Source organism: Erpetoichthys calabaricus, chromosome 15 (assembly GCF_900747795.2).
Source record: "Erpetoichthys calabaricus chromosome 15, fErpCal1.3, whole genome shotgun sequence".
NCBI classification, from domain to species: Eukaryota; Metazoa; Chordata; class Cladistia; order Polypteriformes; family Polypteridae; genus Erpetoichthys; species Erpetoichthys calabaricus.
In genome coordinates, this window is record NC_041408.2 from 80,667,846 (window position 1) to 80,684,606 (window position 16,761).

Here is a 16,761-nt window from a genome sequence, read left to right on the forward strand (position 1 = left end):
ATGGAAGCCCATTTCATGAAGCTCCTGACTCACAGTGCTTGTGCTGATGCTGTTTCCAGAGGCAATATGGAACTCTGTTGTGAGTTATATAACACAGGATAGACAACTTTTACATGCTATGTGCTTCAGTGCTGCAGTGAATTTGCATGATCTACCAGTTTGTGGCAGAGCTGTTGTTACTCCTTCCACATCATAATAATGTAGGACTTACTTGACTGGGGCAGATCTAGCAGAGCAGAGATACTGACTTGTGGCCATATTTAAAGTCATCAGTCTCTTCAGTATGACCTATCCTGCTGCCAATTTGTGCCAATGGACTTCAGATGGCTATCTGCTTGACTTTATACACCTGTTAATAATGGGTGTGGCTAAAACACCAGAACTCAATAATTCACAGGGGTGTCCACATACCTTTGGCCATATAGTGCAGCTTGCTAATGCCAGAAAATGGCCCTGTCTCGGTTTGAATGCCATGCCTGCACTGCGTTTATGGAATTTGGACATTCTCCCTGAGCCTATATTGGCTTTTCTCTGGGTATGTTGATTATTCACCTGCATCCCATCGATCTGCATTTTAGGTTTAACTGTTAACCCTAAATAGACCTTGTATGATTGTATGAGTCTGTGCATGAATATATCCTTTGATGTACTTGAAGCCCAACCGAGGTTTAAGTACTGCTGTGACCCTGAATTGTTTTAAAACACATCTGAGAATATTTTACGTTACGGTATGGCAACAAGTAACAATGCCTGCTGCAAAGTTAGTTTTCTGTTACTTTTCACACCTAAGTCTCAATACGACTTGTCTTGAGGTTCATTAATAGAGTTAGTCTCTTCATAAAGTCACTGGTTACCACTGATACCACCAACTATATTTGCATTCTGTGAACTGAGTCATGAAATCTGGATATAGCGCAGGAGTACTAACTCAATCCTATGCTACACTGTGCCTGTACATTTTCAATTACTTTTGCAGCTTCTTCCTAATGATTGACTCACACACTTTGACATCAACATTGGCAAGAACATCCTGGAGGTCTCGTGATGAAATTCTGGTGTTCTTATGTTCTGAAATCACTTATGTTTTTATTGCCTTGTGCCTCCTGACTCACTCCTAATAGGATAGAAGGGTAACTTCGAAAATGTGGGAATTGATAATAGGCATGAGTGTCGGTTGATGCTATTTTGAGGTTGCTGATCACAAATTTGATAATATTTTTGATATTTGGAATCATCATTAGATTGGACAGCCCTGCATAGACTCCACTTCAGGAGAGCCGATAGTTACCCAAGGTTTCCTGGACTATGACCAAGTCTGACTTTCTCTCTTACAATGTTCATCACCCCTGTAGTCAACAGGCCATAATTCAACAATTCATTAATGGACAGATATTGTTGGTTTCCACTTATGTTAATCATGTTTTCTGTGTCATTATATGTGCTACTTCTGTATTTAGTAATTAGTAAGCGTTTCATTTGAGAATTTGTCACAGGGCTCTCTGCACCTGCACTCAGCGAAGACCGCTATACAAAAACAAACTGTATTATATTGTTCTAGTCCGCTAACAGCCATTCCCTAATGGTAAAAAATGACAAATTTCCAGCATTAGCACAATTATAGATTATTTCAAGGTCAATGATTACTAATATGATGTTATTTTTGATCCTTTACTATTACCTGCCGAGGGTGAAAAATTACAAACTTCCGTTACAATCGAGAATATTTAGAAACTAAACATTTAAAACGAAGCACAGCCGTTAACATTTCAAATATTTGACGCACATATTCTTGTTTATTATGTACTTCTACCTTACGAAATAAATCACCACATTTCTTACAAACAGCATAAATTGGAGGCTTACGTTAATTGATTTCTTTTGTTTGTAAATTTTGCTTTTGCGTCTGCAAAGTTTTCGAGGTTAACCGCAGTGCACGTTTCTATTCCAAAAACCATGTCGTGTAGTTAGTTGACACATACCTTGGGTGCAGTTTTAAAGTTAAGAGGCTTTTGAGCGAAGTCTAAAACCGTTAAATCTGTACTTAGAGAACAACGACACGAACTTGGGTAAAACTTTTCGAACCTTTTCTTCATCTGCCGTCTCTTTTTGTTAGCTTCAGCTTTAAATAGTAATATTAACTGGCTAATGACAATCAAAACGCACGTCATAGACAGGTTTAAGATCTGAGATATTAATAACAAAAAAATAATAAGTTGGATGACGTCTGGCTCCACAACGGCACTCACTGCCTGCCAGTCGACGTTTCGCCTTGAGTCGCCGCGCGCAGCTCGTACTGCGTGGGGATTCCTGAGGATTACCCGGCATACCCCGCGGGGAGAGATGGCGGCGGCAGCGGACAAGGAATGAAGATAAACTTTATCCCGGAGAGCAGCCACCGGAACGGGGAAAGCCGCACGACCTGCTGACGGCTGGGAGACTTGTTTGCTCTGTTGCTCGCCGGCGTGAGAGTGTGCGCACTGCGCTCGTGTGTCGTCAGGCATTTCGGCGTTGCAGAGCGGCTTTTTGGAGCTGTGGGCTCGGGAGAGGCTTTGCAACAGGGTCCGAGGAAAGAAGAAAAAGAAGAAGAAGCGGCGAAAGTTTGTGACCCGGAGACGCAGGCGGAGTGCCAGGAGCGATAGCGACCGGTGAGTAGACTTTGAAAACAAAGCAGTTCGGCCGGGTGAAAGACAAGAGGAGAGGGAGGTATTGAAGGGGGGGGGTTACCTCGACAGATTGACTGTGGTGGGGAGACCGCAGGAGTGTGGGGGCCATGTCCAGGCATGGTGGCATACGCAAGTGCTGTTATCTCGGTATTTAACAGCCGTGAAGTCGGCTTTTTTTATTCATTTTACGTGGCGGTTACTTTCGTTCTTTTGACGTGGAAATCACTGCAGTCTACTGTACAGTTCAACGTTTATTATGTCGGCTTATTATCTATTGCCGAGATCATTTATTGTTTCTTTGAAAATATCGTTTTGAATTGTACCGCACCCATTTTGAATACAATTTGGTCTGTATTTGTGTATCCGTGTATATATTTGGGTGGTTAAAATTTTTCAACACGTTTAGTTGTACACTACATGCGACTTTGATTAAAATTTCGGTGAACGATAAAAAGTAGTATCTCTGTTTTGTTAGATTCAAATCATATCACATGGTGTGTGTGTGTGTATTTATATACGGTGTATAATATACGTATATAATGTGCAGTATTTTCTCAGTGATTCTTTTTTCTCGTACGCTTATGTACTGGTATTGTGTGTGTGTTGCGCTGGTATGTATACTCGCAGTGTACAGTATTTTGTTATGAGTCTGGGTGGCGCAGCGGTTAGTGCTACAGCTTGATAATTCGACTGTTCTAAACACAGACGCATGTGCTTTGCACGTTCTTACCGTATGCATGTGCACTTTTCTTTACCATACCAGTGAACTGCATATTAGGATACAGAAGAGAGAGGCCCTCCTACACTCCAGGCTATTGTTTCAAGGTGGACACTGTGGCTATTCAGACTGGTGCAAGCCATTTGGAAACAACCTATAAAAACGTGGTGTTCTTTACCAAAAAACCAACTGTAGAGCCAAAACCAGCTGCTGGCATATAGTGCTGTGCTCTGCAGATCGATACATCTCCAACAGTCTTCTAGGGATAAAGAGCTGAATGCCCCATCTACCTCTCATTTCCCTATACAGAATTCACATGGTCATTCTGTAGTAGATTCCTTTCCACTGCAACCTATTAGGAAAATGAAGTTGCTGAGAAATTGCCGGAGGACCCAATGAAAGAAAAGAAAGACGGTTCTACCACTCACCATTAAGCCAGTACCATCAGCAGTTGTTGCATCACCACCCATGCTATAATAGGCATGACCCCATCTCACCTGCTTGCAAGACCCTGAGAAGGCGGCTGTCTTCAGACTCTGAACAAGTCACTCAAAGCTTCACAGAGAACCCCCAGTCCATGATAGATTCTCTAACTAAAAATAGTCCACTTGTCAAAAAGGCTGAAAACCACTGTAACTCAACCAGTCTTCCTAACTGTAAAATACAAATGAAAAAAACATTGTTATCTAGATATGAGTGAAGTACCATGTGCAAAGGCTATTTCGACACTATAATTTATAGTGACAGGGTCGGTCACAGTTTCAGGCTATGTATCTCAACAAATAACTGAAGAATATCAAAATATCCTGGTTTTAACAGGCCTCCCACTTAAGTTTTTCAGTGCCACAAACATTACTTTGCTGAAACATAGTCACAATATATTTACAACTAACTCCAAGACAGAACCTTGCGTGTTTAAAAACTTGTTATATTTAAATATCATCATAACGAAGAACAAGAAGCAGACGAAAACAGAATACCGGCATTTATTTGTATATACTTCAAGCACTGTGTTGGCTCTTATGCTTTCATTTATGAAAATGTTTCCCCTCTCTCTCCCCCCAAATGCCCTCATTCCAATATATTTCTGAAATTAGGCAAACAGGTATTATGTGGATGGGCTTTTTGTGTGTGCATACACACTACACAGGTGGTTTGGGACTTTGAAAATCTGATCACCGTATAATTTTTCATTAGAGTGCCACATTCACTTGATATCCATAATGGTCACTTGCTGCAATTAAGTTTGCCTTTCAGTTCTGTTATTCCCTGACATTTGTCACAACTAAATAGCTTTGCAAGCCCTAGATCCTGAAAATTACTCTGGCAAGACATGCTGAAGTATAGAATGGATTAAATACATACGTTTTTTTATTTTAATTTATTTATTTAGGTTATGTTAATTAGCACTTGCAAATTGTCACTGTATATTAATAATGGAAGTTTATATTTATGTCTGTGTTTGAGTAAGAGTGGTTCCTGTAATAGACTAGAGTCCTGCTCAAGCTAGTTTTAAGCCTTTTGCCCAGTCCCAGAGGAATGGTGTCTTGCCCCCACAACTCTGAAATGGATTAAGAAGTGTCTGTGCAGCCCTCAAATGCACTTGAATGTTACACTATGCGTGTATTTCCTGATTTATCATTTGTGTCTTACCCATTTCTGTAAAATTGTTTCTGTATTTGCAAATTCATTCAGAGCATTTCCTAGTCTTTACATGTCATTACACCACTGTATCATTCAGCAAAAAAGAAAGAACCAATTTTTAAAGGAATGCTCCACCCAAAAGTGTTTTGTTTTATATGTTACTTACACTGCAGTTTGTGGTGGTGACCATGAAAATGTCATGTTTTTGTGGAGAAAATACATAGATTTAGAAAAATAACGTGCATTATACACACAAGACTGGAAAACTGACATGTAGATTGTTTCACGAGTAATGCAAGTTTTTTTTTTTTTTTTTTTTTTTTTTCCCTTGAACATTTTTCTTATCATTTGGTATTGTCTATCGTTGGTCACTGTTGGGTCCTTTCCTAGCAGAAACGTTATGTCCTTTCTCCACGAAAACAGGACATTGACACAAACTGCATGGAGAAAATAACATATAAAAAATATTATTTTTGGGTGTAGTATTCTTTTAAGAGACTGCCAGCTGACCATGGTCATAAGTACCTTTTAGCAGTAGACTCTTTAAATTTATTTCTATGTCAATAAACTATTACAGTTTAAGACATATACACGTTCTTTGAATTGTGCTGCTTGTCCAGTATTATTGGTATATTTTAATAGAATAACCAATTTAATAAAAGAAGGCAGAGTGGTGGCTCTGAGGCTAGGGATCTGCACTGGCAATCGGAAGGTTGTTGGTTCGAATCCCGTAAATGTCAAAAGGGACTTTGCTCTGTTGGACCCTTGAGCAAGGCCCTTAACCTGCAATTGCTGAGCGATTTGAGTAGTTTGAAAAGCGCTATATAAATGCAAAGAATTATAAAAGCATTGAATCTTAAAAATCAAGGTGCCAGAACTGTTCTTCAAAGTGATGCCATAGGGGAGCCATTTTTGATCCCCAAAAGAACCAACTAAATGAAGACTCTAAAAAAAAAACATTTATTTAATTATGTAACAGACTTCATAAATTGTTTATAGATTTGTGAAATACCAATGGGTTCTTGATTTTAAAAGATTTACTGCTGTTTTCCTGCAAGGTAGACTTTGTAGATTGTTTATTCTCTCCATATGTTAGGAATCTTTTTCAAAGCCTACAGAACCCAGTTTCATACTCAAGGAACCTTTCCAAGAGTGAAATTGTTCTTTGCCAAGCAATGGTTCTATGAGGAACCACAAAACCCAGTAAAATGCAATTTCAGAACCATTATTTTTAAGAGTCCTTGGATGGAGTGGTGCTTTGTCTAGGGAATTGTTTCTGCATTGCGCTCTTTGCTTGCTAGGATAAGCTCTGTATGTTTGTTTACATAAGCAATGTTTATTTCTTTTGTATTTGTACTGCACATTTTATGAAGATTGTTCCTGTATTTGTCTATCCATTTAGTTAACTGTGTAGTACAATCTATGTTTATAAGAGACTTTCATTGAAATCTTGAAGTCAATGCTGATTTCATACAGACTCAGAAGGTCAGAAAAATATCCATATATTTATCCCTAAATGGAAGCGAAGGTCTGTGATACGGTTTGCATATTTGTGGCTAGAGATCCACAAAGGGAGAAAATGAACCACGTATCTTAAAACAGTTTTTATTCCTAAGCTTTCAACAACCTTCCAGTTGTCATCATCAAAGGAGAATGATTAGAAATGCAGGAATCAAAGGCTATATATAGCAAGTGAAGGGTGGGAGGTTTGTAAGGGGTGGGGATGGATTAAAATGGTGTTCATAAGGTGTTGGACAAAAAGTCTATTTTATTATTTGGATGTTCTTCTTTTTAAGCCTGCATATGCTGGGTTCAAGTCCAAGTATAGCTATTCGTTTATTTTTAATGTGGCAGCATTTGTAAAGTAGCTAGCGCTATTTTGCTTAGTGCATTCCTGTGGTGGATATCTTCCTCTTGCATTTTATGGGTATAAAGTTCTAATTCAGTTGTTTTCATTTTATTTTACAATTACAGGTAAGGAAGAATTGCACCAGCACCAATACTGTTGTTGTAACCCAAGACGTTAAACTGCTAGGCAAAATACTTTATATCTGTCTCCATTTCAGTGAATCGTAGTACAGTATTTTCAGTGCCTTTGAATCCTGGTTCAGTTTTTCTACAGTCTATTTGGAGTTTCCGTGTTTTGTTTTTGTTTGTGTTTCCATTCGTTTAACAGCCAAATTAACAAAAAAAAAAAAAGATCTTGACTCTTTCGGCCTGGTGTGAATGAGTGAGGTTGTTTTGGGGGTTTGTTCTTGTCATCTTCCACCCATTGCTGCTCCATTTAATCTTTTATCTTGTGTAAAGGTGCATTCAAGACAGCAATAGATAAAACACCCTATACCGTGTATACTATATGTAAAGGTATATTTATTTTATATATGGAAAGTCTGTATAAGTGATCATGGAATTAAAAGGATCTTAAAGAAGTGTTTTTTTTTTCTTGTTACAGTCTTGATTTACTTGTAAGAATATAGGGTACATGTTTGGTTAGTAAAGCTGAACGTTGCTGTTCTGCCTTTGAATCCAACCCCAGAGGGATGGGTGTCACTATTTCAGTTTTGCACATATTAACCCAGTTCTAGTCACCCTTATTGTTCATTAACATTTGTAGTCAGGTAAATTGGATACTTTGCATTTACTTCATAGTCTCAAATGCACTGCAGTGGTGTTGGCCTTTGGTAGATAAGGATCAGTACAACATTCAAAAGGATGAATTGGTTTTGACAGCAGGAATACCTATACAGTATTAAAATGTGGTTCTCTTTTACTTATTTTTTTATAAATGTATACATAATAGTTTCACAGTTTTTATAAAATTTTAAACTAAATTACATTTTTAGGGTTATGTAAGCAGTTTAGTTTTAGCAAATCACTCTACTAAACAGTTTCCCTATTATTTTTGTCCAAATCACACCCACCACTTAGTATAATACAGGTTTATATTTTCTCACAGCTGTTGTGATTAAGAGTTTTTTTTTTTTTTATCCTCAGTTATCCTTTGATCTTTTTGACGTCTAAATTGTGCTGTTAAAATTGAATCTGGAAAGTTCTTTGCTAAAGTCTTGAGTGCATGCAAGCAAGTGAAGCCTTGGAAGATATTTCACTTTTACCACAAAGTGTTAATTTTGGTGATCTCATATCCTCAAGTGTATGCCCCATTCTAAATAAATTCCTACATGAGAACTGTACTACCATGCCTGTGTAGTACTTTGCAAAAGAGTGTGATGATAGTGAAGCCACAATTTACATACAGTAAGCCACTTGATAATGGATGTATTTCAGGAACAAAACCAGCAAGTCATCTAATCTGGATGTAAGAAAAAGCAGCCATTATTGCTGCCTCACAGCTTCTTTTCATAAATGTTTTAGGGTCTGCCTAATGCTTTTTTGTTGTGTGCTGTTAAAGGTTACATCTTAAAACTGTTTCAATTCCCCTAGTGTTTAAAATGTACATTTTTAGCTGTGAAGTATTTGTCTGATAAAAGTGTTGAAAATTGTACAGTGACTTGCTTTAGATGTATATTCTTGCAAGTTCCTGACAAGTGCTGCTTTCTTAAGTACACACACATGGACTGTGAAATAGTATACTGTTTTTTTTAATTATTTTTATAATAATTCATGGTAATCCTTGAAACTTTGGTTAAGTGAAAATTATTTATAGACCCTAAGTTGGACAAGTACAACATTTTATACTTGTACAAGGTACAAGTGATGATTGATTGTTCTTTATGGTGTTCTTTCTTTGTTATTGGTGTGATTTGCTTTTGCCACGTCTTCTACCCTTGCACTGGACTTTAAACATGCTGAGAAATGACTGTTAATAAATAGCAATATAAAAACCTCTTGTACTTTAATACTTTTGTATACCGAGGCTTTGGTTTTACATTGTATTCACAATTTATATTCTGAGTTATTTTGGGTGAGAAACTGTTAATGTACATTCATTTCCCATGTGATGGGATAAAGTTAATGTTGGATAAGCCTGTTACATCATTTATCTTCTGTAAGATTTACCACTTATGATAAATATTCCTTTCTAATATTGGCTTGGTTTTCTATAATCTGTTGCTTTTTGAATATCCAAGATTGACTTGCCCCACTTTTGTTTGTTTTAGTAGCTTTTACTTAGTTGATTTTCTCATGTTTCTTGCTTGATGTAATGTAAAGACCTCTGGCTAAGTTTGTTATTCAAGTTTTGTGTTCTGTTTAAAGTACTGAATTGCTGATTAGTGACATAACTTGTAAAATATTAACTAAATAGGAATGCTACAAGGATTTGACTTTACATGAAGTTATTTTCAAAAATGCTATGTAGATTGCTTTTGCTAATCAGTAGTGGTTTCTTGATGTTTATTGATATACAGGTAAAATTCTGTTACAACGAACTGCCAGGGACCTACAAAATATTTAGTTGTAATGAAAATTGCACAGTAATGAGATTCTGTATTTGTCGCAATAGTGCTTTCTTTAACTTGTGTCCAGGCGTTTGCAATCATTTCAATAGTTTCTTTCGTGTTAATTTTAATCTCCCCCTGTCTACAAGTTATGCTGACAAGAATTTTTCTCAGCATTGCCTTGCGATAATGCACTTTCAGGGTGCGAATGATGCCCAAATCCAATGGCTGAAGCACTGCTCTGCAATTGGGTGAGAGGAATTCAATGTGAAAATTATCTAAATCCGGAAGCATGTTGTGGGCAGCACAGTTATCAATCAGAAGCCGAATCATCCTTTTCTTCTTCTTCTTCTTCATATTGTGAGGTTTCTGAACTCTTTTGGGATTCCCCCACCCAACGGGCGACACGCCGAAGAGCATCCCAAAGAGCAATTGCCACGTCTGTGGAAGATTGTTTGTGTGTTGCTGGGGCAGGGTAACAGCAGGCTCACAGCGTTGCAGTGAAGCGCCACAGAAGCAAATCCTAAAAGATCGTGGTCAGGCCATATGTCCCTGTCTTGCACCCCAAAACATGAGGTGGAGTCTCAGTACTTTAGCAAAACCAGCTTTATTCAGCTTGAAACAGGAACAGCACGGTTATTTATTGTAGCGTGATCTGCCACTCTTCTATACACAGACACAGCAGTCAGGCCGGGTTGTGGCCAGGTTAGTGGCCAAGTAATACTGTTCCCTACATTTACAATGTTCCTTGCATCACCCATCGAGATCTTTCCTGTTTGCTTCGGTGAAGAGTCACAGAAGAGCTGTGAGCCTGCTGTTGCTCCGACAATGGAAAAATAGTCTTCCACAGAGGCAGTGATCGCATTTCGGGACGCTCTTCGGCACATTGTCCAGTTGGGGGAGTTTCCCAAGAGAGTTTAGAAACCTCACATTTTCTTGAATGAGTGCCGCATTAATAGGAATGTTTCTTGAACGAGCATCACTGAACCACATAAAAACAGCTTTTTTGGCGTCTTCAAATGCAGCAGTTTGCATACGTTTGCAACCCGAGATTTTTCTTCTTTCTTTGCTCTGTCTTTCAAGAAAGTTGACAGTGTCGATGGCGAAATTCCAAATTCACTGGCAACGTCTTTTATTTTTTCTTTCAGCCGCAATCGAGAGCTGTTTTTTTTTTTTTTTTTTTTTTTTCTAATATGAACTGTTATCGTTTTTTTGTGTCTGCTGTTTCTATAGGAGGGTTAGGATGAGTTAAATTCCAATGGACGTTTTTCAAATGTTGACGAGCAATAAGCAAAAGTATTACTGAAAACCACCGAAAACAAACAGCAAAAAACAGTAAAATAAAGGAAAGTTCGAAGAAAGAAAAAAAATTTTACAGTGTTTCTGTTTGGGGATCATTGTGCACAACTGAGCTGCAACCACAGAACTAACTGCTCTGTGGATGATTCATTCAGGCATTTTAAGGTCTTTTGTGCAATTCGTTGTAATGAAAGTATCTGCTGAATGTATTCCGTAGTAACAAGATTTCTATAGAATCGTGTCATATGTGGAAACTGTCGGGACTATGAAAATACTTCGTTGTAATGAAAAATTTGTTGTAAAGATATTTGTTGTAACGGATTTTTACCTGTAATTTGTTTTCTGTGATAAATATTGGAAAAAATGAAAAATTAGCAGGCTTCCATTCTTGTATCCAAAAATGCGTAGTGCAGTTGTTTTGAAATTACATTCTGTTTTATAGTCCTTTTTCTCCCCATTGTTTAATAAACAGATTTTTTGTTCCCTCTTTGTTGATGACCACATTTGTTTGATCAGTTTTATCTTTTTCATGCCATCTGAATTTTAAGCTAGCACAAGTTGAGCAATGGAGATAAACTTAAAAATTGCATATTTAATTTAGAAAGTGGTGTTTTGATCACTTGTAAAAATGTTTGCCTTAAGCCATTTATTTTACTTGTGAATGTGGGCACTTGTAAATTGTAGCATAGGCACATGGAGTAAGTTGCCAAGTAGTGTGGTAGACATTAGGACGTTGGAACATTCAAAACTTAACAGAGTGTGCTGAGTTGCCTTTTGTCATCAAAATTATTCTAATGTAACAAATGGACTTTGTGCATTCCTTAACTTGACTTTTTTTTTGATCAAAAGAGTATTTAAATGAGCGTCCACTTATAATGTTTATTGTCTTAGAATTAACAGGTGAATATTTTTAACCCACTTAATTTTGTCATTCATAACTTTCGAGAATTGTAGGAATTAACTATTTCAAAGATAGTGATTCTTAAATATAGTATTTTATCATACATATGGATCAGCACATGAAAGAAATTAAACAAGCTTGTGCTTATTTGCCTTCTAAATGTGAAGGTTGATATCTTTCTTTTCTAAAGTTATTGAAGGGTTGCAGTAGCCATCTGCTGGTGTCAAGAGGGCAAGTAAGAAGGAAAAAGGATTTTAAACTAGCAGGAAGATTTATGACTTGCATACCTGATAAAGGTCTGCTGCCGCCACTCATTTTAAATGAAAGCTACAACCCTTTAAGACTTGGCTTTTTAGATTCATCTGTACAGAATCTTGTTAAAAGAAATGTTCTGTTGTACATTATTCAGCATGGATAATCACTACAGTTCGGCACTGTCAAAATGTTCTCCTTATGCTTCTGGAAAATGCAGTTGTAGCTGGCAGTGTCAGGATGACATGGTGTGAAGCTGAAAAATGGCACCATTTAATCTAAGGGCAATCTTATTTGCATAGAAAATGACAATTGTAAAGCTTCAGAATAAGTGTGGGAATCAACAGGAGATCTTTTGATTGGGGGGGTATGATTTTTATTTAACTTTTTTTTATATATATATATATATATATATATATATATATATATATATATATATATATATATATATATATATATATAAAAAGAATTTTATTGAAAACATTTTTATTAAAGACACAGTGTGGCTCCGGACATTTAAATTAAAGATTCCATTCTTCAATGTTGAAGTGCCTACTTAAGATTACTTAATAGAAAATGAACAGTATGCTTATTTAATTAGCTGCAAACCTACAAATAACACATTCATTTTGCTCTGCTGATAAAATAAATTGTACCTTTCTAGAAATACTGGTTGTTTGCAATAAAGACAACTTCAATCATACAGAATTTATGATACTAAATACTAGCTCTGTTTTTAAAAAATTGAATTAACTTTACCAGATTTTAAAGAAAAATGTTTTTCGTGCAAATATATTACTGATGTGAAAGTGTGCTGCATAGGTTCTGGTGTAAACAAACTGGATATGATCTTAGATTTTGATATTAAGGTTCTTTTGCAAGAACAAAAGCTGGTCATCATGCTCTGAATTGAAGCTGCTACTTTGATCAATGGCAATTTTCCCAACAATGGATAGCATGTGCCCTGCAGAGACCCTTGTTCCTTGAATTCAGACTGAGTTTCTTTCCACCACAGAGGCGTATTAGTTTCCAGTGATGTTGTAGCTTCTTGTATCTTTCTTTCCTCTGTTGCATTTTTGAAACAAAACACAACAGGCATCTCCCTCACTTGCAGAAGACCTTTATTATTCTGGAGCAAATTTTGCATGTTGAGTGGGTTCATGTCGAATTCTCTGTTGATATTGTAAAATCCAAATTGAGTTTATGCTTTCTATTTGAAATGAAAAGGCTCTGTGTGAACCTGGGTTCAAATATGTTGTGACCTATTTTCCCTCCCACTGTGACTCTAGCAGAAACTGTAGCCAATATGGTCATACATGCCTCCTGTCAGCAACACCTATGTGTAGCAGAATATAATTTATGCATTACAGGAGCACTATAAGTAATAAGTTTTGCAGCCATTCCCCTTGCTGGCTTGATGATAATTAGAGGTGCTCCAATTGATCAGCTGCTGGTCAGCCAATATTCACTCGAAATGACTTGATCAGTAAGTTTGCTTATCTCAAAATTTAAATCTTCTTTTCTAAGCTTTACAGTAATTTAGCCGTAGTGCTTTGTTACATGATGTATTATGGTACTAGAGGTAGCTCACATGCCATTTTACTGCCTTAATTTCCTATAAACGGAGAGCCCACAGTCAGACTTTAGGAGAGATTGAACACAGAATTGGCTTTCACAGTAATGACGGTGGAGTAAAAAAAAAAAAATGAGAATAGGGAATCTTGGGAGAGAAACAACAGACTTCTATGTTGTCTCTTCTCTTCCACTCTGAGTACAGCCAGATATCTTCTGCAAGATATAAAAGATAAAGTTATTTAATACGTTCAGACCTCTTGTTTTGTCCTTTAATTAAAATGGACACTCCTTGTCTGAGTATTTAGTACTTGTGTTTAATACAGCGGCTAATGTTTTTAATTAGAAATAGAATAAATAAGAATTTGGTCATGGTACAGTGATCCCTCGCTATATCACGCTTCGCCTTTCGCGGCTTCACTCTATCGCGGATTTTATATGTAAGCATATTTAAATATATATCGCGGATTTTTTGCTGGTTCGCGGATTTCTGAGGACAATGGGTCTTTTAATTTCTGGTACATGCTTCCTCAGTTGGTTTGCCCAGTTGATTTCATACAAGGGACGCTATTGGCAGATGGCTGAGAAGCTACCCAACTTACTTTTGTTTCTCTCTCTCTCTCTCTCTCTCTCTCTCTCTCTCTCTCTCTCTCTCTCTTGCGCCGACTTTCTCTGATCCTGACGTAGGGGGTGTGAGCAGGGGGGCTGTTCGCACACCTAGACGATACGGACTCTCGTCTAAAAATGCTGAAAGAGTTGCTACCTTCTGTGTGCAGTTGCTTCGTGAAGCGACATGCTGCATAGTGCTTCGCATACTTTAAAGCTCAAAGGGCATGTATTGATTTTTGACTGTTTGTTTTCCTCTGTCTCTGTCTCTGTCTCTCTCTCTCTCTCTCTCTCTCTCTCTCCCTGCTCCTGACAGAGGGGGTGTGAGCTGCCGCCTTCAACAGCTTTGTACCGGCGGTGCTTCGCATACTTAAAAGCAAAACAGCCCTATTGATTTGTTTGGTTTTCTCTCACTTTCTGACATTCAGTGCTCCTGACGCGCACTCCTTTGAAAAGGAAGGTATGTTTGCATTCTTTTAATTGTCAGACAGAACTGTCATCTCTGTCTTATCATGGAGCACAGTTTAAACTTTTGAAAAAGAGACAAATGTTTGTTTGCAGTGTTTGAATAACGTTCCTGTCTCTCTACAACCTCCTGTGTTTCTGCGCAAATCTGTGACCAAGCATGACAATATAAAAATAACCATATAAACATATGGTTTCTACTTCGCGGATTTTCTTATTTCGCGGGTGGCTCTGGAACGCAACCCCCGCAATGGAGGAGGGATTACTGTACTTAGTTAAAAAAAAAAATAGGCTTATTAACTTAAAAACCAAATGTGTATATTTTATGTGTAAACTTGCTAAGCATGTTAACCTTCCATGGTCTTGAATGCTAACATGCTTAACGGATAAGATCGATATTTTGCAGGTCAAAGTTATTTCTTCGCAAATTTGATATATATGCATTTGCCATGCGAAATTGTGTTCTAAAGTTAAGCATTTTCTATAAATTTCAAAAAATATCTTGCCCTCACTGGCACTTTACAGTGGAGGCTAATGAGGTGTCGGATATCACTGGAAAATAAAAAGCTTAAATACTTACCGAATACATCCAAGGCAATTGTTGATTTTGATCAGTGTCTTGTGATTGTACCCACATTATAAAATAGATGTGTGTCATTTTTGAAGCATTTGTCTTCGGCAATAATCTTTCAACCCCTAGGGGGTGTAATTTCCTTTTGAAAGACCAAATCACAGTAAACTGTTCATGCCACGTGGTTGGTTTGATTTTGATTTACTTCAGTATTTATGTGACAACTTATGGATGCAAATACAAAACATATTGTTTCCACAAGAAAACTAGTACCAGAAATATGAGATAAAATGATAATTTCCAGATCCTTTTTGCTGTCACAAACATGCATCAGAAACACATTTTCCTACATAAGAACTTTTGCTACTTCATTGGTAAGTTTTTAGGTTTTTATTTTCCCGATGATGCCCCATTATAGCAATAATGGAAGCCTGGCTAAATAACAAATATGGGGATGAGTGTGATATAGAGGGATACACATTTCTTAGGAAGGATAGACAGAACAGAAAAGGAGGTGGGGTTGCTCTTTATGTCTGACAGAATTTAAATGTAAGTCCTCTTCAGTTGGACAATGAGTCCCATCTTAGTGAGAACATGTGGCTTTGCCTGGAAAATATTATGGAATGAGGTCTTATTTTAGAAGTGTTATAGACCACCCAATTCAGACAGAAATTTCAACACACATCTTTTTAGTAATATCAAAAAGGCAAGTTTACAGGGAGATGATATAGTCATGGGGGACTTCAATTATTCAATTATTAACTGGGATAACTGTTTTGTCTTGGTAGAGTAATATATTACTCTACTTTACCATTTTGTATTATTAATGTGTAGCCTTTGTCAGAATGCTTCAAATCTCACTGACTTACCAATGTTTATATGGTATTATAGTATATAACCTCTCCCCACCTTCCTTTCTACATCTATAACCTCAGGCAATTAGGTGTAGTAAAAGACAAGCAGGAGTTTAGTTACAATTTAAACTATGTATTATTGGTAATATTCATAAATAATAACAATATGCAAAGTACATTTGGATATTGGCAACCATACAACCTGATTAAATGGTGATGTGTAGTTTCAGGCGGCACACAGATTTGTTAGTTACTTAAAAATGTCTCTAGGTAAGGCATCGTTTGTGGTCAGCTTTCTTCAGAACAGGCCGCATTGCCTGTCTCAATATGGCTGCCGAGCTGTGCTCTTCATTGTGTTGTCCAACCCCTAGAGCCAGTAGGGCATCATAGTACTTACTGGCTTCTGATACAAGCCAGTTCCAAACAGCCATACTTCAGACCAATGGGGGAATAAAACACCTTCACACCTGACCCTAAAACCATTTGTTGAGCTAAAGTTTACCAGTTAGGCAGCCTGACTTTCCAATGGGGGTTGACTGAGAGACTTCAAAGAAACATTAGCCAAACTTGTTTAAGGCACTTAAACTTAAATGTTTTACATGTAATGCAGGACAGATACATACCCAAATTTGCAATTAATAGGGAGTTAAAAAAACTCCAAAGTGGATTAATAAATATTTAAAAAAGAAATATTAAATAAAAGGAAAAAACTGCTTTATAAGACTAATGACTGCAAAGTGGATCATAGAGTGTATGAGAACATGAGAGCAACCACTAAGAAGTACAATATGTCAGGGAGGTTAAAAGACAGTTGGACAG

At 37.2% G+C, this 16,761-nt stretch overlaps 1 protein-coding gene across 1 annotated transcript in view; it reads left to right on the forward strand.

Moving 5' to 3' along the window:
- Nucleotides 1-2,204: 2,204 nt before the first annotated feature.
- tjap1 (tight junction associated protein 1 (peripheral)) overlaps nucleotides 2,205-16,761 on the forward strand; it is a 100,468-nt gene continuing 85,911 nt past the window's right edge. The window contains exon 1 of the mRNA XM_028820154.2: nucleotides 2,205-2,645. The gene's annotated coding sequence lies outside the window, so the exon portion shown is untranslated. The remainder of the gene's footprint in view (nucleotides 2,646-16,761) is intronic.